Genomic DNA, 26,475 nt, shown 5'->3' on the forward strand with positions numbered 1-26,475 from the left:
TGTCAACTCTAAAGAAAGCAGCAACCTCTATGAGCTTTACTTTTCATTTTCTTTTTAAATGGGAGATAAATGAATGCTGCGTATTTCAAAACAATGAAACAATATAAACACAGGGTTTACATTTATTTGCCTTGGAAGAAAATACATTTCTATTTATTTTAGAAAACGTGAGATGAGAAAAGTCTTTTATTTAATTTGGTTAGCTGCTGCCCATAAGAACTGTTTTACACTTCCCAAATGTCCCTTCTGAAATGTTTTTTTTTTTTTCCCAGCGTTAGTGTATACTTCTATCCCAGTAGTTATTCCTACATTGCATTTTCAAATCCTCATTAGATTTCTTTTTTTATTCTTGCATTCTCACTCTGCCTCTCATTACATGGTAGATGCTTCATAAATTTCATTAATTAAATTAGACCAGATCGTAAAATTTCCCAAATTTGGAGTTATCCTTATTCAGGCATGCCATCTGCTGGTTCCTTGGTGTATCTGTTAGTCGGCCTGAATTCCTTAATCCAATAAGTTAAACTTCATGTTGAAGCATTGCTAAGTTTGTGTGTTGGGCAATTTTCCCAAGTTCTTCCACTTCCTGTGTGCAAGTGCTATTCTTCATCGAATCTCTCCAGAATTGTTTTACCTGCAACCTTCTTTTGCCTGTTGGCCACTGTAAAAACCCGGAGAAACGGAGTTTACGTTTCAGAACCCTGGAGTGACCAGAACGATATAACTGGGCATGCTCAGTAGTTTGGCCTGATTTGGAACATACTTAAGGCTTGAATGGGGGCATTTAATGCTGTTTGTTTCAGGATTGGCTGCATATTCGTCCTAGCATTATATTGAGAGATAGCAGCCTTTCCCACCCTCTGGGCGCTCCCACTTTTCCATTTTGTACGTGTGCCCAATTTTGGAGCCAGCCCTCTAGGATCTCCCGGCCAATCAAGAGACCACACATTGTTGCCTAAGAGACCGCGGATGCCAGCGAAAAGATTTATAGGTAGTGATTGGCCTACTGGAAGGGGCGGGGCTAGACGGAGTCACAGAAACAGGAGCTATGGCAACACCAGCGCTAGAGGCTCGAGGAGCAAGACTTGAAAAGACTTGAAGAGGTGAGAGCAGTGATCACTGCGTGAGAAAGATGGGGACTCTTTTGAGAGCGCTTCTCTCAGGTCCTCCTGCGCTTCTCACGAGCCTTGGCAGTGGCCCCGGGAATTACATTTTGCTCTGTGTTAGCAGTTAAATTACCAGGTGCATCATATATATGAAATTAACAACAAATAATTACTTCTATGCTTATCAAAGTACTAGGTCTTTGCACTGTCCTATAATTTCTCTTTGTTTCCACCTAGTTGAATATGTTGAATTCATATTTAAATCTAACCATACCCTATTTCCTTCTCTAATGATACTGCAGTGTACAATGGGTGAGCTGTGTGTTAGTGGAGAAACTCAGCCGTGTTCTGCTCTGTAAACGCCAAATAAAAACTTGATTATCCTGAGTCTAACCCCAATGCTCGGTTCCTAATGTTGAGTTTTACCTTCTTTGCCACTAGCTTTAATCCTTAAACCACCTCACCTCCACTATTGTGTTCATTCATTCCACTGATTTGGACAAGTTTTTATTGAGCACCTACTGTGTACTACTGAGTTTAGGATTCAGGTGAGCACATTCAGAAAACCACATCAGCAAAGAAGCACCAGTTTTGCGCCCCATTCTCTGATCTGAAGTGCAGTGTGTCTGTACAGATAGTGCGTGAAGGGAGAGGAAGGAGGATGAACCAAAAAGGTAGATTCCTGGTGTACCTAGATCAGCATGCTAAGGATTCTGTAGCCATTAGCGAGTCTCTGAAGGGTTTGGAGCTGAAAAATGACTAACAGACCTTTTAAAAAATACTTCCCTGAATAGAGTACTGGATAGCCAAAGTTGGGGAGTAGGGAAATGTGGAGATATTGATCAAAGGATACAAACCTTCAGTTATAAAATGAATAAGTTCTAGAGACCTTATGCACAGCATGGTGACTGTGTGGCGATGGTGGTGGTAGTTTAGTCCCTAAGTTGTGTCCCACTCTTGCAACCCCATGGACTGTAGCCTACCAGATTCCTCTGTCCATGGGATTCTCCAGGCAAGAATACTGGAGTGGGTTGCCATTTACTTCTTCAAGGGATCTTCCTGCCCAGGGATCATGGCGACTATAGTTAATAATAATATATTATATACTTGAAATTTGCTAGAAGAGTAGATCTCAAGGGTAATCACACACAGAGAAGCGCACACATGCACACACATGCACACAGACACACAGTAACTATGGGAGGTTATGGATATGTTACATAGTTTGATTGTGGTAAGCATTCCACAATGTGTACATATGCTAAAACATCACCTTAAATATATACATTTTTGTTTAAAAAAAAAAACCCTCCTGTAGTAGACTGTAATCTCCATTATAGTCAAGACTTTATACCTGTAATACAGACCTAATAAGTCTTTAGTGAAGTTATGCAATGGTGACAGTGTGAAGAATAGCTTTGAAGATGGGACTGGAGGTGTGCAACCACTGGAACTTTACCAGAGGACCTATCCTTGCCTTTAAACAGGACACTAGAAGCACACACTGGGGCTAAGGGCCATAAGCCCTTTTTCTTCCCCTTTATCCAAAGAAAAATTAAAGGGGAACATGCAAGGACAGCCATTAAGGGGGAAATAAGTCATGAAAAAACAGCAGCAAGGTTTGTATGTAGAAGGAGGGAAGGCAACTTGCTTTGTCTTGTAATCTTTTTGTATGTTGTATGAAAGCATCTGAATGGTCTATACTGTGAACCAGTGTGGGCATGCAGATATGCACACTGCCCATCTTCTAGAGTGGACAGAGGAAAAAACCATAAAAGGATAATGACAAAAACCAGGGCAGGATACCTCCATTTCCTGCTTCAGGAAGACTAGTACCAAGAGGGCTCTTTTTCTCAGCCAGGCCCATCTCCTGAAAACCAAACTTTATTCAAGTTGATTTGAAAAAAAAAAAAAAAGAAAAAGCCTAATTCAAATAATTTCTAGCTCTGAAGAACCAGGAAGGAAAAAAACAACAACAACGCAAAACCTTAGGGAGGCCGTGGAAAAGCTACTTTGTCCTAATCAGAAATCGTGCTTAGAATCAGTCAGATTGTTTTCTACTCAAACTGGGGAAAGAGAGTTTCTGAGCTTACAACAGAAGTTTTTAACCTGGTATAAGCAAAATGCAATGTTAATATGCATTTTTCTAGGGAGAAGATTCATAGTTTTCATCGTATCCTCAATGAGTTTTATAGCCCTGAAAAAAATAAAATAAAAGATTGAAAACAATTGGTTTGAGGAATTCCCTGGCAGTCCAAAGGTTAGGACTCTATACTTTCATTGCTGAGGGCCAGGGTCAATCCCTGGTTGGGAACTAAGATTCTACAAGCAGAGTGGCTTGGCCTAAACAGAAAAATAAAAATTAAAATACACACACACAACTTCAATCAGTTTAAATAGAAGGAACATCAAACATGAATAAATAGCAATAAAAAAGGAAATATGTAATTTTTAACTGAGCAGATCTAGTCTCAGTGACCGTGCTTTATATATTTGCCTGCTCGTGTATTTTTATAGCCGCCAATTAATAATACTGTAATGAAATCATTTCTTACACCTTTGCAACTTAGCTTTTAGGAGCTAAGAATGTGAGGGCTCATCTGAACCTCCTTAATTCACCCTTATTCCAGTGGAGTGGTATCAGCAGGCAACTGCAGGAAGATATTATCTGTGGTTTAAAACCCTGAGGTTTTAAAACATTGGCTTTCTCTTCAGCTCTAATTTAAACCTGAGAGGGAATATTACATGTCAAGTGAGAGTCACAGAATTTCAGATCTAGCATTTGGGGGAATCCTCTGTAAGTCAAAAACTAATGGTTTTTTAATTTTAAAAGTATCTACTTTTATTTATTTGGCTGTGCGAGGTCTTATCTGTGGCATGTGGATCAAAAAATTGTCCAGGTGAATTCCCTGGTGGTCCAGGGGACCTGGGTTCTATCCCTGGTCAGGGAACTACATCCCACATGCCCTAACAAAGACCTGGCTCAGCCAGATAAATACATAAAAATAAATATTTTTTAAACTGTCTTATATTTGTTGCTATACTTTTGGGAGCCCTGGGTCAGGCAGGCAAATCCTGTGCAGTCCCCAACTCAGCACCACTGCTTTGGATATGAAACATACCTTCAGAGAGGAAGAAGGCACAAACAAACAGAAACACTGAGGCTATATACTGAAAATGCTTTAAATCTGCTTTAAATACTTTTTAAACTATTTTGTTGTGCCCCCTTCAAGGACAGGCTTTGAAGAACTCTGTAAATAACAGGAAGTTCTAAGAAAGTCTGTGGTGATGCTAATTTTTTTTAACTTTTTATATTTTATTGGAGTGTAACCAATTAATAGTGTTGTGGTAGTTTCACATGAATAATGAAATGTCTCATCCATACATATACATGTATCCATTGTCCCCCAGCCAGGCTGCCATTGAGCACAGTTCCTTATGCTATATTGTGGGTCTCTATTGGTTATCCATTTTAAATATAGCAGTGTGTACCTGTCCAAGTCAATCCTAAAGAAAATCAATCCTGAATATTCATTGGAAGGGCTGATGCTGAAGCTCCAATTCTTTGGCCACTTGATACGAAGAGCCCATGCATTAGAAAAGACCCTAATGCTGGGAAAGATTGAGGGCAGGAGGAGAAGGGGATGCCAGAGGACGAGATGGTTGGATGGCATAACTGACTCAATGGACATGAGTTTGAGTAGCCTCCAGGAGATGGTAAAGGACAGGGAGGCCTGGCGTGCTGAAGTCCATGGGGTTAGTTGGACACAACTGAGTGCCAGTTGCAAAAAGTTTCAAAGCTAGTAAGTTTTAGAGCCAGGATCCAAACTGTGTAATGTAAAAAGTTTTGGTCGCAAACAACAGAAGTAGATTCTAGCTAATGTGTGCATGCTGTGTGCTTAGTCGTTCAGTTGTGTCCAACTCTTTGTAGCCTGCCAGGCTCCTCTGTCCATGGGGATTCTCCAGCCAAGAATACTGGAGTGGGTTGCCATGCCCTCCTCCAGGGAATCTTCCCAACCCAGGGATCGAATCCAGGTCTCCCACATTGCAGGCAGATTCCTTACCATCTGAGCCACCCCGGATGCCCCTACAAGGGTCTTCTAGCTAATGTAGGTGAAATTTATTGAAGGCTATCAGGTGGCTCAGAAAATGGATAAGAAAGGACATGTGTGCATGCTAAGTTGCTTCAGTCATGTCTGATTCTTTGTGACCCTGTGGACCATAGCCCAACAGGGTCTTCTGTCCAAGGGATTCTCCAGGCAAGAATACTGGAGTGGGCTGCCATGGCCTCCTCTAGGGGATCTTCCTGACCCAGGGATCAAACCTGCATCTCTTATGTCTCCAGCATTGGCAGGCAGATTCTTTACCACTAGCACCACCTAGGAAGCCCCTACAAGAAGAGTGTAAGACCAGCTTAACAATCTACTCAGAGCATCTACAGTACTTTGAATGATCACCTTAGTGTAAAGCAAGGATAAGCCAGCATCAGTTACCTGGCCTAGCTTAGTCTCATGACTGGGCAAGGGGAGGCCACCTTGATTAACCAACCCAGCAGACCCTACACACTGAGGGAAAAGTAATCCCTCATGGAAATTAGAGTGCTTTAATCCAATGAAGGCAGACATAGGGACTTCCCTGGCTGTCCAATGGTTAGAAGTGGATCAAAAAGAAGGTTGAGCATTGAAGAATCGATGCTTTTTAATTGTGGTACTGGAGAAGACCTTTGAGACTCCCTTGGACAGCAAGGAGATCAAATGAGTCAATCCTAAAGGAAATCAACCCTGAATATTCACTGGAAGGACTAACGCTGCAGCTGAGCTCCCAAACTTTGGCCACCTGATGCGAAGAGCCTACTCCTTGGAAAAGACCATGATGCTGGGAAAGGTTGAAGGCAGGAGGAGAAGGGAGGCAAGAGAGGATGAGATGGTTGGATGGCATCACCAACTCAATGGACATGAGTCTGAACAAACTCTGGGAGATAGTGAAGGACAAGGAAGCCTGGTGTACTTCAGTCCATGGAGTTGCAAAGAGTTGGACACAACTTAGTGACTGAACAAGAGCAGTCATGGTTAGGACTCAACATTTCCAATACAAGGATGTGAGTTCCATCTCCGGTGGGAGAACTGAGATCCCACATGCCATGAGACCACAAAATGAAGGCAGACATATACACTACTGGGTGTACTGTATATTTTCCCCAGTGTATTTTTCCCAATAAACCCAAACCTGACCGTATGTAAATTCTTGGCCTTGTCCATTGTACTATTCTACTTCTTAAATATGGTAGCAAGCTAGAGCCCCTTTTAGCTAGATTTCAGAAACTTAACAGAAGTAGAAGGAGGTCACAAGGGACAAAATGGAGTAGTTCAGATTGCACGGTGATTTTAAAAACACTTCTTTCTGACCAATATGGTATGTTCTTAGCTAAGAGTGATTCTGATTTTTTCCCCTTGGTCCAGTGAAAATCAAACAGAGTTAAACAGACCTGGGTCTGATTCCCTGTTTCACCAGCTACTGTCTGTGTAACTGGGCAAAGCATGCAACTTCAGTGAGCTTCATTTTCTTCATCTGTAAAATAAGCTAAAACCCACCACCTTACCATATTGTTATGGGTTTTAATTGAGCAAACCTGTTAAGTGTCTGACATATAAAATACTCCCAGTAAATGTCACTCTCGCCCTAGTCCCTGTCCCAGTGTACTAAAAAAGATTATATGGTATTTCAGTTCAGTTCAGTCGCTCAGTCATGTCCGACTCTTTGTGACCCCATGAATCACAGCACGCCAGGCCTCGCTGTCCATCACCATCTCCCGGAGTTCACTCAGACTCATGTCCATCGAGTCCGTGATGCCATCCAGCCATCTCATCCTCAGTCGTCCCCTTCTCCTCCTGCCCTCAATTCCTCCCAGCATCAGACTTTTTCCCAATGAGTCAACTCTTCTCATGAGGTGTCCAAAGTACTGGAGCTTCAGCTTTAGCATCATTCCTTCCAAAGAAATTCCAGCGTTGATTTCCTTCAGAATGGACTGGTTGGATCTCCTTGCAGTCCAAGGACTCTCAAGAGTCTTCTCCAACACCACAGTTCAAAAGCATCATTCTTCGGCACTCAGCCTTCTTCACAGTCCAACTCTCACATCCATACTAGACCACAGGAAAAACCATAGCCTTGACTAGACGGACATTAGTCGGCAAAGTAATGTCTCTGCTTTTGAATATGCTATCTAGGTTGGTCATAACTTTTCTTCCAAGGAGTAAGTGCCTTTTAATTTCATGGCTGCAGTCACCATCTGCAGTGATTCTGGAGCCCTAAAAAATAAAGTCTGACACTATTTCCACTGTTCCCCATCTATTTCCCATGAAGTGATGGGACCAGATGCCATGATCTTCGTTTTCTGAATGTTGAGCTTTAGGTGAACTTTTCCACTCTCCTCTTTCACTTTCATCAAGAGGCTTTTTAGTTCCTCTTCACTTTCTACCATAAGGGTGGTGTCACCTGCATATCTGAGGTTATTGATATTTCTCCCGGCAATCTTGATTCCAGCTTGTGTTTCTTCCAGTCCAGCGTTTCTCATGATGTACCCTGCATAGAAGTTAAATAAGCAGGGTGACAATATACAGCCTTGAGGTACTCCTTTTCCTATTTGGAACCAGTCTGTTGTTCCATGTCCAGTTCTAACTGTTGCTTCCTGACCTGCATACAGATTTCTCAAGAGGCAGGTTAGGTGGTCTGGTATTCCCATCTCTTTCAGAATTTTCCACAGTTTATTGTGATCCACACAGTCAAAGGCTTTGGCATAGTCAATAAAGCAGAAATAGATGTTTTTCTGGAACTCTCTTGCTTTTTCCATGATCCAGCAGATGTTGGCAATTTGATCTCTGGTTCCTCCGCCTTTTCTAAAACCAGCTTGAAGTTCACAGTTCACATATTGCTGAAGCCTGGCTTGGAGAATTTTGAGCATTACTTTACTAGCCTGTGAGATGAGTGCAATTGTGTGGTAGTTTGAACATTCTTTGGCATTGCCTTTCTTTGAGATTGTAGTGAAAACTGACCTTTTCCAGTCATGTGGCCACTGCTGAGTTTTCCAAATTTGCTGTCATATTGAGTGCGGCACTTTCACAGCATCATCTTTCAGGATTTGAAATAGCTCAACTGGAATTCTATCACCTCCACTAGCTTTGTTTGTAGTGATGCTTTGTAAGGCCCACTTGACTTCACATTCCAAGATGTCTGGTTCTAGATTAGTGATCACATCATCATGATTATCTGGGTCGTGAAGATCTTTTTTGTACAGTTCTTCCATGTATTCTTGCCACCTCTTCTTAATATCTTCTGCTTCTGTTAGGTCCATACTATTTCTGTCCTTTATCGAGCCCATCTTTGCATGAAATCTTCCCTTGGTATCTCTAATTTTCTTGAAGAGATCTCTAGTCTTTCCCAATCTGTTGTTTTCCTCTATTTCTTTGCATTGATCACTGAAGAAGGCTTTCTTATCTCTTCTTGCTATTCTTTGGAACTCTGCATTTACCGGCCTATATCTTTCCTTTCCTCCTTTGCTTTTAGCCTCTCTTCTCTTCACAGCTATTTGTAAGGCCTCCCCAGACAGCCATTTTGCTTTTTTGCATTTCTTTTCCATAGGGATGGTCTTGATACCTGTCTCCTGCACAATATCACGAACTTCATTCCATAGTTCATCAGGCACTCTGTCTATCAGATCTAGGCCCTTAAATCTATATATCACTTCCACTGTATAATCATAAGGGATTTGATTTAGGTCATACCTGAATGGTCTAGTGGTTTCCCTACTTTCTTCAATTTAAGTCTGAATTTAGTAATAAGGGGTTCATGATCTGAGCCACAGTCAGCTCCTGGTCTTGTTTTTGTTGACTTTATAGAGCTTCTCCATCTTTGGCTGCATAGAATATAATCAGTCTGTTTCAGTGTTGACCATCTGGTGATGTCCACGTGTAGAGTCTTCTCTTGTGTTGTTGGAAGAGGGTGTTTGCTATGACCAGTGCATTCTCTATGCGGTATTAGTATTTTTAGTATTCTGAAGATTGTATGATTCATTTCTTCTGCAGGTGTAGTTTTTCTTACAGAAGAATATCCAGTTATTTCATGATGGCATTTGCACCCCCAAAAAACACAAATGGTCCCAAAATGCAGACAAAGATGAATACCTGGACACCCCTAAACCATCAGCTTTTGAATGACTGGGTGAGTAATAAGAACTATTTTATTAGTTGAAATCATGCTGTAAAGGAAAAAAAAAAGCATTAAAATTTTGGTAATCAGAAAATGAACAGTAATTGCTTAGGATTGTATAGTGGATAAAAACAACAAAATGTAGGATTTCTTCAAAGATTTTAATTGCAAAAAACTGAAATAAATTTAGAACAAAAATAAGGAAAACTTTAATTGAGTCCCAGTTACATGGCCAGTGTTGGCAAGAGATACAGAGTTCCTGTTTAGAAAGAAAGATCTTAGGGACTTCCCTAGTGGTCCAGTGTCTAAGACTCTTTTCTCTCAGGGCTGGGGCCCAGGTTCTATCACTGGCCAGGGAATTCAGTCCCACATACTGCAACTAAAGACCTTGTGTGCTGCAACCAAGACCCAGCACAGCCAAATAAATTAATAAATATTTTTAAAAAGATTTAGGAAATGCTTTCAATTTTTCACCATTGAGGATAATGTTTGCTGTGGGTTTGTCATATATAGCTTTTATTATGTTAAGGTATGTTCCTTCTATTCCTGCTTTCTGGAGAGTTTTTATCATAAATGGATGTTGAATTTTGTCAAAGGCCTTCTCTGCATCTATTGAGATAATCATATGGCTTTTATTTTTCAATTTGTTAATGTGGTGAATTACACTGATTGATTTGTGGATATTGAAGAATCCTTGCATCCCTGGGATGCAAGCCCACTTGGTCATGGTGTATGATCTTTTTAATGTGTTGTTGGATTCTGATTGCTAGAATTTTGTTGAGGATTTTTACATCTATGTTCATCGGTGATATTGGCCTGTAGTTTTCTTTTTTTGTGGCGTCTTTGTCAGGTTTTGGTCTTAGGGTGATGGTGGCCTCATAAAATGAGTTTGGATTTACCTTCCTCTGCAATTTTCTGGAAGAATTTGAGGATAGGTGTTAGCTCTTCTCGAAACTTTTGGTAGAATTCAGCTGTGAAGCCGTCTGGACCTGGGCTTTGCTTGCTGGAAGATTTCTAATTACAGTTTCAATTTTCGTGCTTCTGATGGGTCTGTTAAGATTTTCTATTTCTTCCTGGTTCAGTTTTGGAAAGTTGTGCTTTTCTAAGAATTTGTCCATTTCTTCCACGTTGTCCATTTTATTGGCATATAATTGCTGATAGTAGTCTCTTATGATCCTTTGTATTTCTGTGTTATCTGTTGTGATCTCTCCATTTTCATTTCTAATTTTATTGATTTGATTTTTCTCTCTTTGCTTCCTGATGAGTCTGGCTAATGGTTTCTCAATTTTATTTATCCTTTCAAAGAACCAGCTTTTGGCTTTGTTGATTTTTGCTATGGTCTCTTTTGTTTCTTTTGTATTTATTTCTGCCCTAATTTTTAAGATTTCTTTCCTTCTACTAACTCAGGGGTTCTCCATTTCTTCCTTTTCTAGCTGCTTTAGGTGTAGAGTTAGGATATTTATTTGATTTTTTCTTGTTTCTTGAGGTATGCCTGTAGTGCTATGAACTTTCCTCTTAGCACTGCTTTTATAGTGTCCCACAGGTTTTGGGTTGTTTTCATTTTCATTAGTTTCTATGCATAATTTGATTTCTTTGTTGATTTCTTCTGTGATTTGTTGGTTATTCAGAAGCGTGTTGTTCAGCCTCCATATGTTGGGATTTTTAATAGTTTTTCTCCTGCAACTGAGATCTAATCTTAGTGCATTATGGTCAGAAAAGATGCTTGGAATGATTTCGATTTTTTTTTTTTTAATTTATCAAGGATAGATTTATGGCCCAGGATGTGATCTATCCTGGAGAAGGTTCCATGAGCACTTGAGAAAAAGGTGAAATTCATTGTTTTGAGGTGAAATGTCCTATAGATATCAATTAGGTCTAACTGGTCTATTGTATCATTTAAAGTTTGTGTTTCCTTGTTAATTTTCTGTTTAGTTGATCTATCCATAGGTGTGAGTGGGGTATTAAAGTCTCCTGCTATTATTGTGTTATTGTTAATTTCCCCTTTCATACTTGTTAGCATTTGTCTTACATATTGCGGTGCTCCTATATTGGGTGCATGTATATTTATAATTGTTACATCTTCTTCTTGGATTGATCCTTTGATCTTTATGTAGTGGCCTTCTTCCCCTAAAGTCAGAAACAATACAAGGGTGCCCACTTTCACCGCTACTATTCAACATAGTTCTGGAAGTTTTGGCCACAGCAATCAGATCAGAAAAAGAAATAAAAGGAATCCAAATTGGAAAAGAAGAAGTATAACTGTCATTGTTTGCAGATGACATGATCCTCTACATAGAAAACCCTAAAGACGCCACCAGAAAATTACTAGAGCTAATCAATGAAAGTTGCAGGATATAAAATCAACACACAGAAATCCCTTGCATTCCTATACACTAATAATGAGAAAGTAGAAAAAGAAATTAAGGAAACAATTCCATTCACCATTGCAACGAAAATAATAAAATACTTAGGAATATATCTACCTGAGGAAACTAAAGACCTATATATAGAAAGCTATAAAGCACTGATGAAAGAAATCAAAGAGGACACTAATAGATGGAGAAATATACCATGTTCATGGATTGGAAGAATCAATATAGTGAAAATAAGTATACTACCCAAAGCAATTTACGAATTCAATGCAATCCCTGTCAAGCTACCAGCGGTATTTTTCACAGAACTAGAACAAATAATTTCAAGATTTGCATGGAAATACAAAAAACCTCGAATAGCCAAAGCAATCTTGAGAAAGAAGAATGGAACTGGAGGAATCAACTTGCCTGACTTCAGGCTCTACTACAAAACCACAGTCATCAAGACAGTATGGTACTGGCACAAAGACAGAAATATAGATCAATGGAACAAAATAGAAAGCCCAGAGATAAATCCACACACATATGGACACCTTCTCTTTGACAAAGGAGGCAAGAATATACAATGGAGTAAAGACAATCTCTTTAACAAGTGGTGCTGGGAATACTGGTCAACCACTTGTAAAAGAATGAAACTAGATCACTTTCTAACACCACACACAAAAATAAACTCAAAATAGGTTAAAGATTGAAATGTAAGACCAGAAGCTATAAAACTCCTAGAGGAGAACATAGGCAAAACACTCTCTGACATAAATCACAGCAGGATCCTCTATGATCCACCTCCTAGAATTCTTGAAATAAAAGCAAAAATAAACAAATGGGATCTAATTAAAATTAAAAGCTTCTTCACAACAAAGGAAAATATAAGCAAGGTGAAAAGACAGCCTTCGGAATGGGAGAAAATAATAGCAAATGAAGCAACTGACAAACAATTAATCTCAAATATATACAAGGAACTTATGCAGCTCAATTCCAGAAAAACAAAAGACCCAATCAAAAAATGGGCCAAAGAACTAAATAGACATTTCTGCAAAGAAGACATATGGATGGCGAACAAACACATGAAAAGATGCTCAACATCACTCATTATTAGAGAAATGCAAATCAAAACCACAATGAGGTACCACTTCACACCAGTCAGAATGGCTGCGATCCAAAAGTCTACAAGCAATAAATGCTGGAGAGGGTGTGGAGAAAAGGGAACCCTCCTACACTGTTGGTGGGAATGCAAACTAGTACAGCCACTATGGAGAACAGTGTGGAGATTCCTTAAAAAATTGCAGATAGAATTGCCTTATGACCCATCAATCCCACTGCTGGGCATACACACCAAGGAAACCAGAATTGAAAGAGACACAGGTACCCCAATGTTCATTGCAGCACTGTTTATAATAGCCAGGACATGGAAACAACCTAGATGTCCATCAGCAGATGAATGGATAAGAAAGCTGTGGTACATATACACAATGGAGTATTACTCAGCCATTAAAAGGATACATTTGAATCAGTTCTAATGAGATGGATGAAACTGGAGCCAATTATACAGAGTGAAGTAAGCCAGAAACAAAAACACCAATACAGTATACTAACATATATATATGGAATTTAGAAAGATGGCAATGATGATCCTGTATGCAAGACAGCAAAAGGGACACAGATGTGTAGAGCAGACTTTTTCATTCAGAGGGAGAGGGTGTGATGATTTGGGAGAATGGCATTGAAACACGTATACTATCATGTAAGAGACCAATCGCCAGTCTATGTCCAATGCAGGATACAGCATGCTTGGGGCTGGTGCACGGGGATGACCCAGAGAGATGTTATGGGGAGGGGAGGTGGGAGGGGGGTTCATGTTTGGGAACGCATGTACACCCATGGTGGATTCATGTCAATGTATGGCAAAACCAATACAGTATTGTAAAGTAAAATAAAGTAATGATAAAAATTTAAAAATAAATAAAAAATAATAAATAAATAAATAAATAAAAAGATTTAGGAGATGAGAAGGCAGAGTGTCTACCAGCTCCCCTTCACCTCCATCCAACTTGTTTTCAGGTTCTGTGAGTCTTCCTCCGAGGTCTCTTCGTCCAGACCCCTCTTCTCCTTTGACTTGTGCACATCCAGCTCCACGTTCTCAGTTCACACACCCACCCCCCTTTGCCTGGCACATGGCAGTAACCCCTCAGCTGGTTTCAGTGTCTCTAATCCATCCTCTATTCTGGTCCCAGAACGATCATTCTAAAATACCAAACTAATCCTATGAAGCATAGGTGATAACAGACTGCTCCAAAGGATAAATACCACCCTACCCACCATGCATAGCACTGAGGACCCTTCATGGGTGTTAGTCACTAAGTCGTGTCTGACTCTTGGACCACATGGACTATAGCCGGCCAGGCTCCACTGTCTGTGGAATTCTCCAGGCAAGAATACTGGGGTAGGTTGCCATGACCTCCTCCAAGGGATCTTCATGACCCACGGATTGAACCCAATGTCCTTTATATCACCTGCATTCAGTTCAGTTCAGTTCAGTCGCTCAGTCGTGTCCAACTCTTTGCGACCCCATGAATCGCAGCATGCTAGGTCTCTCTGTCCATCATCATCTCCTGGAGTTCACCCAGACTCATGTCCATCGAGTCAGTGATGCCATCCAGCCATCTCATCCTCGGTCGTCCCCTTCTCCTCCTGCCCCCAATCCCTCTCAGCATCAGAGTCTTTTCCAATGAGTCAACTCTTCTCATGAGGTCGACAAAGTACTGGAGCTTCAGCTTTAGCATCATTCCTTCCAAAGAAATCCCAGGGTTGCTCTCCTTCAGAATGGACTGGTTGGATCTCCTTGCAGTCCAAGGGACTCTCAAGAGTCTTCTCCAACACCACAGTTCCAGAGCATCAATTCTTCGGCGCTGAGCCTTCTTCACAGTCCAACTCTCACATCCATACATGACCACAGGAAAAACCATAGCCTTGACTAGATGGACCTTAGTCGGCAAAGTAATGTCTCTGCTTTTGAATATACTATCTAGGTTGGTCATAACTTTTCTTCCAAGGAGCAAGCATCTTTTAATTTCATGGCTGCAGTCACCATCTGCAGTGATTCTGGAGGCCCCAAAAATAAAGTCTGACACTGTTTCTACCGTTTCCCCATCTATTTCCCACGAAGTGATGGGACCAAATGCCATGATCTTCGTTTTCTGAATGTTGAGTTTAAGGGAACTTTTTCGCTCTCCTCTTTCACTTTCATCAAGAGGCTTTTAGCTCCTCTTCACTTTCTGCCATAAGGGTGGTGTCATCTGCAGATCTGAGGTTATTGATATTTCTCCCGGCAATCTTGATCCCAGCTTGTATTTCTTCCAGTCCAGCGTTTCTCATGATGTACTCTGCATAGAAGTTAAATAAGCAGGGTGACAATATACAGCCTTGACGTACTCCTTTTCCTATTTGGAACTAGTCTGCACTAGCAGGTGAGTTTTCTTTATTTGGTTGCAATTTTTGTTGAAGCATGTGAACCCTTAGTTGCAGCGTGTGGGATCTAGTTCCCTGACCAGAAATCAAACCCAGGCCCCCTGCATTGGGAGCATGGAGTCTTAGCCCCTGGACCACCAGGGAAGTCCCAGCAGGTGATTTCTTTAACACTAGCTCCACCTGGGGAGCCTGAATAGCTTTTGTCAAATTTTATGAGAATTTCTAGGGAATCCCCTGGTGGCCCAGTGGCTCAGAGTCTGTGCTCCCAATGCAGGGGGCCTGGGTTCCATCTGTGTTCAGGAAACTAGATCCCACATGCTGCAAGAGTTTGCTTGCTGCAGCTAAAGAACACACATGGCACAACTAAGACCCAGTGCAGTCAAATAAATAAAAATGTTTAAAAATTTCATGATAATTTCTAGATGAGCAATGATAAGAGAAATAACAATTTCTACTAGAAATATTTATTTTGTTGTTCAGAACTCCCATTTTATCACCCCTGCCAATTTTTATTTCGATTTAGTTAGGTTCTAGTCTGGAGTAAAAGTATTTTCAAAAATCTTAGCCTGCCATAGGTAAAATAGATAGGCAATGGGAATTTGCTTCATGGCTCAGGCAACTCACACAGGGGCACTGTATCAACCTAGAGGGGTGGGGTGTGGAGGGAGACGGGAGGGACGTTCAAAAGGGAGGCGATATATGCACATCTATGGCTGATTCATGTTGAGGTTTGACAGAAAACAACAAAATTCTGTAAAGCAAAATCCTTCAATAAAAAAATGATTAAAATTAAAAAACTGTCAAATCACTATGTTGTACACCTGAAACTAACATTATATGTCAATTATAATTTAATAAAAATTAAATAGAATACAAATTTTAAAAATCTTGGCCCGTGTATATACCCATATATATGTGAATGAATGTATCAGTACTTAACACACACATGGAATTTGCATATGTATACAGCAAACTGTTAATAGTGTGTGCACATGTGCTCAGTCTTGTCCGACTCTTTACAACTCCACAGACTGTAGCCCTCTAGGCTCCTCTGTCCATGGAATTTTCCAGGCAAGAATATTAGAGTGGGTTGCCATGCCCTCCTCCAGGGAATCTTCCCATCCCAGAGATTAAACCCACGTCTCTTTATGTCTCCTGCATTGGCAGGTGGGTTCTTTACCGGTTGAGCCACCAGAGAAGTCCAGCTATCAATAGTGGTTTCCCCTAAAAAGTTGGACGACATGGAAGAGTGGGAGGGAAGTCTGTTGGAAGAGAGAGTTTTTGTTTTTTACCATATACAGTGCGATGATATTTAACAATTTAAAAAACAAATGTAAGTAAAAGCAAGCAAAGAACAGTAATACTGAGAATTGAAAAACACAGGTTCCAGATCAGCTATACTAAATCTCCTGCTTGATTGCAGTGAGTCTCTTATGCCTCTGATCTTTACTACCTGCCTTTGGAAATTGAGTGGCTTGGATCAGATGACCTCAAAGGCCCCTTCCAGGTCTAACATTCTGACACTGTGAAAGGGGTTAAAAATAGATACCTAAGTTTACAGCTGGGCAGACCGTGTCCATACGATAACTTCAAGGGCTTGTCTACACTTCTACAACAGGGCATTTGCCAATGATCAGCATAATTTTGAGATCGTCTTTTTTTGTTTTGGCCACACTGCACAGCATATGTGATTTTAGTTTGCTGGCCAGGGATAGAACCCAGGCACCCTGCATTGCAAGCGCAGAGTCTTAAACACTGTACCACTAGGGAAGTCCCTGGTTTTTGTTTTAATTTTGCCTTTTTTCAATTCTGTAGTAAAATGAAAAATCAGGAAACTGTTCTCAGTCTAAAATAAACCTCATAGGAATTTAACTTCACAAGAGGCTTTAAGCAGAGAGATCGAATTCAAATGTAGATGCCAAAATTATAGCATCCTGTAGCATAGATTACAAGATAATTCAGGCCTTGTGAAAACGTTGAGAGGAGAAATGTTTTATATGTATGTCTTTGCCGTCTAGTGTAGGGTTTTGGTTTTTTTTTCCATCTAGTGTTTTAATTGAAAGTGATCAACATTTCTTTTTTTTTTTTTTAATATGGTTCACACATGTAGTACAGTACACATATAGTTAAAGGGGTGTTCTGAGAAAAGGCACCTAACCACCATCCATCGGTCATAATTTAGGAGCCCCCAAAATGTCTTATGCCTCCATGGTAATGATGTCACATGGTGAAATATGCAACCGCAGTGTCAACAGACTAAAATAACAACCATGGGATTTTGACTTAACAGCAGGCTCTGAGTAAACTGTGATGTGAACAAACTACAACATTCTGCAAGGAAAGACAATTCTGTCTAATGTTTTCCACTTGAAGTGATACCATTTCCAGGCTCTTTTTTTATTTTAATTGAAGTATGGCTGATTTACAATGTTGTGTTAGTTTCAAGTGTACAGCAAAGGGATTCAGTTATACATATCTATTCTTTTTCAGATTCTTTCCCTTATGGGTGATTACACAATATTGAGTAGTGTATGTACTATAAGTAGGTCCTTGTTGGTTATTTATTTTATATGTAACAGTTTGTATATGTTAATCCCAAACTCCCAATTTATCCTTCCAACCCTCTTCCAGCTTTTTAAGATCAAAAATCTGATTGCAAGTCCTTGGAATGAAGACTGGCTCCCAACCAGAGACTTATGTCACAAAAAAAGAAAACTACAGGCCAATATCACTGATGAGCATAGATGCAAAAATCCTCAACAAAATTCTAGCAATCAGAATCCAACAACACATTAAAAAGATCATACACCATGACCAAGTGGGCTTTATCCCAGGGACGCAAGGATTCTTCAATATCCACAAATCAATCAATGTAATTCACCACATTAACAAATTGAAAAATAAAAGCTATATGATTATCTCAATAGATGCAGAGAAGGCCTTTGACAAAATTCAACATCCATTTATGATAAAAACTCTCCAGAAAGCAGGAATAGAAGGAAAATACCTCAACATAATAAAAGGTATCTATGACAAGCCCACAGCAAACATTATCCTCAATGGTGAAAAATGGAAAGCATTTCCCCTAAAGTCAGGAACAAGACAAGGGTGTCCACTTTCACCTCTACTATTCAACATAGTTCTGGAAGTTTTGGCCACAGCAATCAGATCAGAAAAAGAAATAAAAGGAATCCAAATTGGAAAAGAAGAAGTAAAACTCTCACTGTTTGCAGATGACATGATCCTCTACATAGAAAACCCTAAAGACTCCACCAGAAAATTACTAGAGCTAATCAATGAATATAGTAAAGTTGCAGGATATAAAATCAACACACAGAAATCCCTTGCATTCCTATACACTAATAATGAGAAAGTAGAAAAAGAAATTAAGGAAACAATTCCATTCACCATTGCAATGAAAAGAATAAAATACTTAGGAATATATCTACCTAAAGAAACTAAAGACCTATATATAGAAAACTATAAAACACTGATGAAAGAAATCAAAGAGGACACTAATAGATGGAAAATATACCATGTTCATGGATCGGAAGAATCAATATAGTGAAAATGAGTATACTACCCAAAGCAATTTACAAATTCAATGCAATCCCTATCAAGCTACCAGCCATATTTTTCACAGAACTAGAACAAATAATTTCAAGATTTGTATGGAAATACAAAAACCTCGAATAGCCAAAGCAATCTTGAGAAAGAAGAATGGAACTGGAGGAATCAAGTTGCCTGACTTCAGGCTCTACTACAAAACCACAGTCATCAAGACAGTATGGTACTGGCACAAAGACAGACATATAGATCAATGGAACAAAATAGAAAGCCCAGAGATAAATCCACACACATATGGACACCTTACCTTTGACAAAGGAGGCAAGAATATACAATGGAGTAAAGACAATCTCTTTAACAAGTGGTTCTGGGAAAACTGGTCAACCACTTGTAAAAGAATGAAACTAGATCACTTTCTAACACCGCACACAAAAATAAACTCAAAATGGATTAAAGATCTAAATGTAAGACCAGAAGCTATAAAACTCCTAGAGGAGAACATAGGCAAAACACTCTCCAACATAAATCACAGCAGGATCCTCTATGATCCACCTCCCAGAATTCTGGAAATAAAAGCAAAAATAAACAAATGGGATCTAATTAAAATTAAAAGCTTCTGCACAACAAAGGAAAATATAAGCAAGGTGAAAAGACAGCCTTCGGAATGGGAGAAAATAATAGCAAATGAAGCAACTGACAAACAACTAATCTCAAAAATATACAAGCAACTTATGCAGCTCAATTCCAGAAAAATAAAAGACATAATCAAAAAATGGGCCAAAGAACTAAATAGACATTTCTCCAAAGAAGACATACGGATGGCGAACAAACACATGAAAAGATGCTCAACATCAGTCATTATCAGAGAAATGCAAATCAAAACCACGATGAGGTACCGCTTCACACCAGTCAGAATGGCTGCGATCCAAAAATCTGCAAGCAATAAATGCTGGAGAGGGTGTGGAGAAAAGGGAACCCTCCTACACTGTTGGTGGGAATGCAAACTAGTACAGCCACTATGGAGAACAGTGTGGAGATTCCTTAAAAATTGCAAATAGAACTACCGTATGACCCATCAATCCCACTGCTGGGCATACACACCAAGGAAACCAGAATTGGAAGAGACACATGTACCCCAATGTTCATCGCAGCACTGTTTATAATAGCCAGGACATGGAAACAACCTAGATGTCCATCAGCAGATGAATGGATAAGAAAGCTGTGGTACATATACACAATGGCGTATTACTCAGCCGTTAAAAAGAATTCATTTGAATCAGTTCTAATGAGATGGATGAAACTGGAGCCAATTATACAGAGTGAAGTAAGCCAGAAAGAAAACACCAATACAGTATACTAACACATATATATGGAATTTAGAAAGATGGCAATGATGACCCTGTATGCAAGACAGGAAAAAAGACACAGATGTATATAACGGACTTTTGGACTCAGAGGGAGAGGAAGAGGGTGGGATGATTTGGGAGATTGGCATTCTAATATGTATACTATCATGTAAGAATTGAATCACCAGTCTATGTCTGACGCAGGATACAGCATGCTTGGGCCTGGTGCATGGGGATGACCCAGAGAGATGTTATGGGGAGTGAGGTGGGAGGGGGGTTCATGTTTGGGAACGCATGTAAGAATTAAAGATTTTAAAATTAAAAAAATAAAAAACTAAAAAAAAAAAAAAGATTCTGAGTTTGCCTGAGGGCCTGACAGTTAAATAATTTGTTCCAAATTATACTTTTGTCAAGGGTAGAGTCAGAACCAGATCTGAGTTTGTCTAGTGTTCTCTTTCTGCCCCTCATGCCTATCAGTTCCTACCTGATTCTAATCGCCTTTTGGTGAAGAACTGGATTTGCTTGGACTCTGCTTAGACTTGGTCATTGGCCCTCCAAAGACCCTATCTCCTATCTTATTTTATTATCAATGACTGACTTTATTATTTATTTATTTAAATATTTATTTTCTTTATTTATTTGGCTGCACTGTGTCTTCGTTACGGCATGCAGGATCTCTAGATGCGACATGTGGAATCTTTTTAGTTGCAGCATGCAGAATCCAGTTCCCTGACCAGAGATGGAACTCAGGCCCCTACATAGGGAGTTTGGAGTCTCAGCCACTAGACCACCAGGGAAGTCCCCCTGCCACTTTCTTGCTGACTCTCCACACCCCTTTCTTTCTGGTGCCTTCTGTTGTCATTAGACACCATGTTGGTCCTCCCAACCTCCTCTTGAAAGGAGGTTGTTATCTTGGGACCTAATTGTTTTTTTGTGTTTTTTTTTTCCCCCACTGTCAGGTCAAACCATGGACAGCAATTCATTGAGAATGTAGGGCTTGAGGTCAGAATAGGGAAGATCAAGGTTGGGGGTCAGAATAGAAAGCCCATGGTTCTAGCAGGGTTTCCTATGTGTTAGTGATAAAGAATCTGCCTGTCAATGCAGGACATGCAAGAGACATGGGTTTGATCCCTGAGTCAGGAAGGTTCCCCTAGAGTAGGAAATGGCAACCCAGTCCAGTATTCTTGCCTGGGAAATCCCATGGACAGAGGAACCTGGCAGGCTACAGTCCATGGGGTCTCCAAGACTTGGACATGAGTAAGCACCCTTGCACCACATGGCTCTTTAGTGAGGAACCAAGTATATTATTCAGCTGAACATACAGTCTGGAACCAATGATTTTTCTTTAAAATCTATAAAGGTAACCCTTTGGGCCTCTGCTTATCCTCTCTACAACAGAAAAAGTGAACAAAAAGATCCTAAGATTCCTTTTAGCCCTAAAATTCTAAGACATCTGAATCTCTTGTTGTTGTTCAGTCAGCAAGTGTTTTGTTGAGAGCTTCCCCTGGAACCTGGGGATCATATAAGGGGAAGTAGCTGTAATCTACCTGGGAAGAGAAAATGAACAGAATCACCTGGCAGGCAATAGCGAATCCTAGAAAGGCCAGGTGGAGCATGGGCTGTAAGTGGAGGAGGAGTTGGGAAGAGTGAGACCAGTGGGTGCCAGAAAATTGCTGGTGCCCAAGACTTGGGAAGGGAATTAGATGCTTGGTAGGACTTTGTCAGACATAAGAGAAGGGTTCAGGAAATGTGTGAATCCTGATTTTTCTCTCTCTCTCTTTTTTTTTTTTTTTGTTATTCTTTATTTTTTCTTGGCTGCACTGAGTCTTTGTTGGTGCACGAGGGTTTTCTCTAGTTGCAGCAAGTAGGGGCTACTCTCTAGCTGCAGTACGTGGACTCTAGGCCATGCAGGATCAATAGCTGTGGATCGCTGGCTTAGCTGCCCCGAGGGATGTGGAATCTTCCCCGACCAGGAATGGAACCTGTATGTCCTGCATTGGCAGGCAGATTCTCAACCTCTGGACCACCATGAAAGCCCTGAATCCTGATTTTTCGGTCTTCTGAAAAATTCTATAGCTTTTTTTTTTTATAGGCTCTCTTCTATTTTCTTTTCCTTTGTTTGCTTGTTTTTACCACTCCACTGGCCTGTGAGACCTTAATTGCCCAACCAGAGATTGAACCCTTGCTTTCTGCAGTGGAAACAGAGTCTTAACCATTGGACCAGCAGGGAAATCCCCTGTTCTATTGTCATTTAGAAATTCTGACATTATCTGTCATTGTTATTTGAGGGTCCTAGTAGCCCAGGGGTGGAGAAGGCAGTGGCACCCCACTCCAGTACTCTTGCCTGGAAAATCCCATGGACAGAGGAGGCTGGTAGGCTGCAGTCCATGGGGTCGCACAGAGTCGGACACAACTGAGTGACTTCACTTTCACTTTTCACTTTCATGCATTGCAGAAGGAAATGGCAACCCACTCCAGTGTTCTTACCTGGAGAATCCCAGGGACAGGGGAGCCTGATGGGCTGCCCTCTATGGGGTCATATAGAGTCGAACACGATTAAAGCGACTTAGCATCAGCAGAAGCAGCAGTAGCCCATGGGGCAGTTAATTAGGAGGAAGGAGAAAATGGTATTCTTTTTCTTCTTATCTAAAGTATAAAAAGTGTCTACCTGTGATACATGATATTCCCTGGTTAGTAGCAAAGATGGCATTTTACAGGCCTTGAGGTTGTTGTTGATCAATTATTTCAGTCTCCATTTTGCCTGCCCTTTGAAAGCAGAATTTGAGAGTCTAAAAAAAGGAAGGAAAACAGATCTGTTGGAAGCATGAAACCAGCTCCTCATCCTCCTCCACAAAAGGGAAGAATAGCCCTGAGCTAGTTTCTAAATAAGAATGTTCTGACAGCGTGAGAGAATTTACAAAGTGCCAGGAGGAAGGGAAAACATGGAGCCCGATTTTGAAAGCCGACAGAGTGCAGGGTGGGCGCCAGAGAGACAGTCAAACCTGTTACCTGCTGTCTCTTGCTTCCTGGCTCCAGTTTGCCCTCCTCTGCCAAATCTTCTCACTCAAGTTGTCCCTTCCTCACCCATTCAGATAGATACACAAATGACTGAAGCTCAGGAAAACACCTCTCCACTAATACGTAAATACACTCACATGGTAGTGATACATCTAAAGGATATTCATTTGTCACAAGTATATTCATTCCTTCCAGCAAGCTTGAGCACCTGTAATATGCCACGTACAGCACTCTGCAGTGGAGAAGTCAAGGTGAATAAGACATAATTTCTGCCCTCAGTGGTATATAACAACAAACCTATATAGATAAACACTGAGCTATAAGCCCAGAGGCACACATATGCAAACATATGTAATGTACACCCACTGGTATGTGAACTCATGAAATAAAAAAACAGAGCTACTCACTCATAAATTTCACAAGTTCTAATGCTAGTAATGCTGAAATATTTGGAGGGAGGTTGTCCATTTTCCTATTTTTCCTTTGTCAGTTTTGTCATCGCCTTTCATATTCCAAAAATGATTTCACTTTATAGTTCCATTCTTTTCTTATTTCTTGCCCTTAAAAAATCATTTATTCTCTAAGATGAATTGTCTCACATGGAGAAACTGAGAAAAAGGAAAGTTTGCCCAAGTTATAAATAAAGTTACCCTTTCAGGTACAAAATCTGTCTCTTTATACTCAGTTGATAAAATGGAAAAGACTGGCAATATTTAGTGATTGGTCCTTTAATGATGTCTTTTTTAAAATTTATTTATTTTCTTTTTGATCGTGCTGGGTTTTCATTGCTGTGCACGGGCTTGCTTTGGTTTTGGCAAGCAGGGGCACCTCTCTGGCTGCAGTGAGCAGGCTTCTCATTACTGTGGCTTCTCTTGTTGGGGAGCAGGGGCTCTAGGGCATGCAGGCTTCAGTACTTGTAGCACTTGTGCTTAGTTGCACCTAGGCATGTGGAATCTTTTGGAACCAAGGATTGAGCCAATGTCCCCTGCATTGGCAGGCAGATACTTAACCACTGGACCATCAGGGAAGTCCTAATGATGTCTTTTTAATGGGTATTTTGAACCACAAAATATGAAATCATTCCATCTTTTTTTTTTAATTGTAGGTATTTGAAGAAAGAAGGGCTCTGCTTGGAAAATGGGTAACTATTTAAAGTATACTTGATTCTAAGTCAGAAAGAGAAAGAAAAACACCATATGGATATCACCTGTATGTGGGATCTAAACTGTGGCACCAGTGAACCTACCCTCAAAACAGAAACAGACTCACAGATGTAGAGATCAGACTTGTGGTTGCCAAGCGGGAGGAGAGGAGGGAGCAGGACAGACCAGGAGTTTGGGGTTGGTAGATGCAAGCTATTACATTTAGAATGGCTAAGCAACAAGGTCCTACTGTATAGCACAGGGAACTATATCTAGTATCCTGGAATAAACCATAATGAAAAAGAATATTAACAAAGAAATGTATATAAATCTATATATCCATATCTAAGTTACTTTCACACTTCCTCAAAGGAAACACAGTCTCAATGACCATTGTCCATGATCAAAGTACAGTAAGTCCACTCTGTATGAATGAGTTCTGTTCCAAAAGTGAATTCATAGGTCCAATTTGATTGTAAATCCAACACAGTCAGCCTCGGTACCCAACCAGCACAACTGGCTACACCCCGCTGTTTGTAAACTTCCAGACATCCTGGGCTTGAAATTTAAAAACTGCTCTACTGTACTGTAAAGTACGCAAAAGCACAGCCACCTGTAGAGGATGGACACACATGACCGTGCACGCCAGATACATGAACTAATGTGATTGGACATGCAAACACTCATTTGCATCTTTGAAAGTTCGAAACTCAAATGTTTGTATGAGGGGACTTACTCTACCCATCTCTGGCTAATGTGTATTACTCATCAAATTCCTCTACAGTCTCATTGAGAGTCTCTTCCACCCAAGAGAAGTGGAAACATGGTCATACAAAAATGTGTACACTAATGTTCACAGTGGCATTATTCATAATTGTCAAAAATATAAACACCCAAACGTCCATTTGGTGAGAAGTGGATAAACAAAATGGGGTCTAGCCAACAATGGAACAGTATTCAGCCTTAAAATGAAAGGCAGTTCTGTTTCAAGCTACTCACATGAATGAACTTTGAAGACATTGTGCTACGTGAAATAAACCAGACACAAAAGGACCAATATTGTTTGATTCCACTTTTACAAAGTTTTTAGAATAGGCAGATTCACAGAGAAAGAAAGTAAAATAGAGGTTACGAAGAAATAGGGATGTTATTTAATGGGCAGAGTTTCAGCTTGAGTTTTAAAAACAGTTCTGCAGATGGATGGTGGGGATGTTGCACAACAATGAGAGTGTGCATCATGTCACTGGACTGTACACTTAAAAATGGTTAAATTTTAAAAAGCATGGGCAAGAAAAAAGAATGAAGTACTGATATATGCTACAACATAGATAAACTTTGAACATAGTATGCTGAGTGAAAAAAACCAGACACTGAAGCCATGAGTATATGATTCCATTTGTATGAAACATTCAAAATAGACAAATCCATACAGATAGAAAATAGATTAGTGGTTTCTAGGAGCCAGGGAGCAGGAGAGGAGTGACTGACTGTAATGGGTATGGAATTTAGCTTGGGGGGTAATGAAAACGTTCTGAGATTAGACAGTAATGCTGGCTTTACAGCCTTGTGAATATACGAGTGCTGGGTGGTGTGGTGTATGAATTGTACCTTAATTTAAAAAAAAACAATTCAGGATCCCTTTTATAAAATTAAGCTTTGATTTCTTTAACTCTAGATGTATATAATGAACTTGAAATAGTCCATCTTTAAAGCATACAGTCAAAGCCTTCTTTCCTTTTAAGGGAGCATCTTTGCCCCAGAATATGGCAGTAGACAAAATATCCTACCCTGTGAGTTACTGAGATTCATTTTCCCATATGTCTTAGTCCATTCCAGGTGCTATAACAAAACACTGGTGGGGGCAGGGGCTTATAAACAGCAGAAAATGTATTTCTCATAGTTCTAGAGGCTGGAAAATTCAAGATCAATGTGCTAGCAGACTCAGTGTCTGGTGGGAACCTGCTTTCAGGCTCAGAGACTCTCCGTGTATCTTCACATGACAAAAGGGCTAACAGGTCACTCTGTAGTCTCTTTAATAAAGGACACTAAACCCATTCATGAGGGCTTCCTTGGTGGCTCAGTGGTAAAGAATCTGCCTGCCAATCAGGAAACTCTGGTTCGCTCTCTGGGTCAGGAAGATCCCCTGGAGTAGGAAGTGGCAACCCACTCCGGTATTCTTGCCTGGGAAATCCCATCAACAGAGAAGCCTGGCGGGCTACAATCCATGGGGTCGCAAAGAGTCAGACACAACTGAGCG

General features: G+C 40.3%; 1 long non-coding RNA gene across 1 annotated transcript; it reads left to right on the forward strand.

The window, feature by feature from the left end:
- Window positions 1–1,023: 1,023 nt before the first annotated feature.
- Window positions 1,024–26,272, forward strand: LOC132658694 (uncharacterized). Its single transcript, XR_009598625.1, has 3 exons — window positions 1,024–1,103; window positions 9,185–9,320; window positions 24,182–26,272. It is a non-coding gene; the product is annotated as an uncharacterized LOC132658694 (long non-coding RNA).
- Window positions 26,273–26,475: the final 203 nt, after the last annotated feature.

The sequence above is a fragment of the Ovis aries genome, chromosome 26 (assembly GCF_016772045.2).
Source record: "Ovis aries strain OAR_USU_Benz2616 breed Rambouillet chromosome 26, ARS-UI_Ramb_v3.0, whole genome shotgun sequence".
NCBI lineage: Eukaryota > Metazoa > Chordata > Mammalia > Artiodactyla > Bovidae > Ovis > Ovis aries.